We start from the raw sequence: 3,922 nt of genomic DNA, 5'->3' as shown, positions 1-3,922 counted from the left end.
CCATGCAACCTCTATTTTGCTGTGGTAAACTATAACTTTCCAGATTCCTAAGACTGAAGTCACAGATTTGTGTATTTCCTTGTTTATTCTAATTTCCTTATTTTACTTCCAGGAACCCATTGCCTAAACGTGTCCAATATTGTGTTTCTAGATCTTCTTTTATTACTGATCTGCCTTTTCTTACTTATAAAGATATTCCTTTCTTTTTCTACCAAGATCTTAAGAATTCTAAGAAGATGTAGGAAAAACACAAAACCTTCTGGGGATTCAGTGTAGACAGGAATTTGATCTAACAAATAAATGCAGCTTTAAACATGATGAATAATGTGGGAAAATAAAAAAAGATTATTTTCTATGATAAAATTTTGTCCCCTCCCCTGCCAAATATATGAAAGTGTTGTAATAAAACAGAGAAAATAATAATTTTTTTTCTAAATACTGTCATCTTGTTATTTCCATTTTAAGTTGCGGGCTTGTCTGTAACACTGGCAAATAGTCATAAAATATGTTGGGTTAGAAAGAGAGTGACAAGAGCCAGTGAAAAGACCTCGGACGCATCAAGGAGAGAAGCTTCTAAAAGCTCTGCTGTTTGCAAAAATAGGCTTTTGTTAAAATGGAAATCTCCAGTCATCTCTAAAATAATTGATTGGCAAATACAATGAGCGACCTAGCTGAACCAGAAAGAATTTATACAGTACCAACAACAAAATCCTAGCCTTTTAGCCAAATATGTTTTCTTTTCATTGAAATATGATTGACTCATAATAATGCTAATTATGCCTAATTATCATCTCAATTATTTTACCCTAGCAAGAACATTTCATCATCGTGATGTTTATTCGTTGTCTAATAATAATTTATATTGTTTCCACTTTTTTCAAAAGAAAAGTTTCACTCATTTAAACATACTACTGTGGTTTGGTGGGATAGATAATTATTATTATACTGTATTGGCTTTTATTTGATTGTTGACCTTTGATGAATTGAATAAACTTCTCTAATCTCTTCTGTAATAAGTCTACCAGGAGACTAAGTGGCATAATTATAACTGGACCTCTGTGGGAAGGTCACCTGTGGCTTTACTGATTAATTGGGGGAATTGAATTACATTATCTTTTTGTGGGGCAAATGTGGCCAAGGGCCTAATACAGAAGCAATAAGAAAAAGTTTAAACTACTACTGTGCCTCAGAGTTGTTTAAAACAAAACAAAACAAAACACTGAAATTTACAGACCTTAAATGGGAGAATTCCCTTTTTACATTGCAATCATGTCTTCGGCTTGTCAGCCTTTGAACATACCCAGATTTGATGAAGTCAGCTCACCAAACAGCCAGCCTCTTCCATCTGTGGACAGTCCTTCTCCACTTTGAACAGAAGTGCTGTAGCTCTTAGTTTTCCTCTACCTCTTGAGGCCACACAGAATGCATCTGAAACCTCTTCTGCATGACAGGCCTTCAATTTTAATAACGATGCCTTGCATTTGTAGAGAATTTGCTAGTACATTATCACTTTTAATCCTGTCAACTGCCCTGTGAAATAGGCATCGTTATCCTCCATTTCACAGAACATTTTCCGACCAGCATTGTCTCACCTGTACCTTTCTCCAAACCTGTCTTGCTCAACCTTCCCATCTTTAAATATCCTCCTGTTCTGGCTGCTGTCCTCTGAATTCTATCTCTTTTTTCTGTTTTTCTTTGTTCTAAAAATGTAGCTCTGGGAACTGGATGCGCTACTTCAGGCCTGGTGGTCACCAACTATGGTTTAACCTATTGTAAAGACATTCTTCTCAGGAGATAAGAGATTGCATTCCTGTTTTTGGCAATGCCATCCTCTGGTGAATTAGCCTGCACTTGTCCTCAACTTTAATGAGTTTTAATCATGCAGATGCTAAATCATCTTCCTAAGTCACTTTTTCCCATCTTGTACTTGTGAAGGTTTTAAAATATATATATCATGTGTTTGTAGTGTGTTTCCTATTATTAATTGTTTCTCAAGGGTAAGTGCTTTGTCTGTTTTCTTCACCAATGAATCTTCAGAGTGAAGAGCTTGACACATGGGAGAGGGCAGGAAACACGTGTTGGATGAATGAGTGGGTGATCAATCTAGGCTGGCTTAGATTTGATTGATGGTGCGTTTCCTGGCTTTTGCTCAGAAATGGGTAGAATGGCTTGGTCTCCAGAGGCCCTGGTCTACACAGGTGGTGAGGCTGCGTTCTGCTGAAGGTACCAGGTTTGGAGCACTGGCTTCCAAAGTGGATGATCACCCGGGGTCTGCATGAGATCATTTGATAGTCTCCTGGACCATCCTCTTGACCCATGAGGGACTCAGATGTCCTTGGCCAGCCGGATCATAGGAATGCAGGCTGTTCCCCTTGCCCTGCATCATAGAAGAGTCCAGCCAGTCTTCTACCTTGTGAAGGTTTTACTTTTAGAACAGCACCAATTTACTCATGCAGGATCTGGAGACAATGGTACTGACTACTAGGCAAGGGTGCATGTAACCTGAGTTCAAATTCCTGCTGTACCATGAATTCATTGTCTTTGCATCTCAGTAAGTGGCAACCCCATCCTTCCAGTGGTTTAGCCCAGAACCTTGAAGTCAATGCTGACTCTTCTCTTTAAATCCCTGCCAGTTTCACCTTCAAACCCTCTAAAAGTTGATCATTTCTTCACACCTCCATCATCACTTCTCAGGTTCAAGCACCATCAAACTCTTGCCTGGACTGTTGCCACAGCCCCCTCCTGGGTCTCTTCACTTCTGCCTGTGCCCCACTGTGGCCCATTCTCAATATGCCAGCCAGAGAGATCCTTTAAAATCATGTTAGACCATGTTTTTCCTCTGCTTGAAATTTTCCAGCATCTTCTGGAAATTGTTTAACTCAATACAAAAGGTAAAATATTTAGCAATGCCTATGGGGGTCCATACAATCCCTTTTTCCCCTCTCCCTTCCATGGTTCTCCCCTTGTCTCCCACTATTTTCCCCTGGTTCATTCCATTCTGGCCACCCTGGACTCCTTGTGCTCTTCAGACTAAGTCACCTCCCTCTTTAGGTCCTACCCACTAACTGCCTCCACATGAAACCCTCTTCTACCAGATTTCTGTCTGCCCCATTTCCTCAGTGTTTTCAGGTTTCTGGCCAAATGTTCCCTCATCAGAAGTCCCTTGCCTTGCCTCGTTATGGAAAATAGCATGCCCAGTTCTCCTTAGCCTACTGCCTTTCCTCTGTAGCACTGGCCACCACCTGCCATGTCACTTATTCATTTGGTTTCATTACTTATTGTGTCTCCCTTTATTAGAACAGAAGCTCCTTAGGGTCAAGTCTGATTTGTTTACTACAGAATCCCAGCATCTAGAATAATGCCTGCTACATGGTAGGCACACAACAAAGACTTGTCAAATAAAAGAATTTTTGGAAAACTGCCACATTTCTGGCTTTGGTTCCTTGTTTGTGAAAAAAAAAAGTGTTTGTATTAGTTTTCTAGGAATTAGTCTCCCAGTAAAGTAACAAGGTGCCACAAGCTTGGTAACTTAAAACAACAGAAATGTATTCTCTGAGAGTGAGTACAAAGTCAAGGTGTTGGCAAGGTTGACCCCTTCAGGAGGTGCCCAGGGAGAATATGGTCCACATCTTTCCTTACTTCTCAGGCTTCCGCCAACACCTCATGTTCCTTGGCTTGTCAATAGATCACTCCAGTCTCTGTCTCATAGGCACTTCACCTTCTCTGTGTCTTACCTCCTTCACTTCTCTTACAGAAACTCCTTTTTTTTTTTTTTTCAGACAGAGTCTCACTCTGTTGCCCAGGCTGGAGTACAGTGGTGTGATCTTGGCTCACTGCAACCTCCACCTCCCAGGTTCAAGCAATTCTCCTGCCTCAGCCTCCCCAGTAGCTGGGATTACAGGTGTGTGCCACCATGCCTGGC

The sequence above is a fragment of the Trachypithecus francoisi genome, unplaced genomic scaffold (assembly GCF_009764315.1).
Source record: "Trachypithecus francoisi isolate TF-2019V2 unplaced genomic scaffold, Tfra_2.0 Lachesis_group11, whole genome shotgun sequence".
NCBI classification, from domain to species: Eukaryota; Metazoa; Chordata; class Mammalia; order Primates; family Cercopithecidae; genus Trachypithecus; species Trachypithecus francoisi.
The sequence above is the reverse complement of the archived record's forward strand: the minus strand, read 5'-3'. Positions refer to the sequence as shown.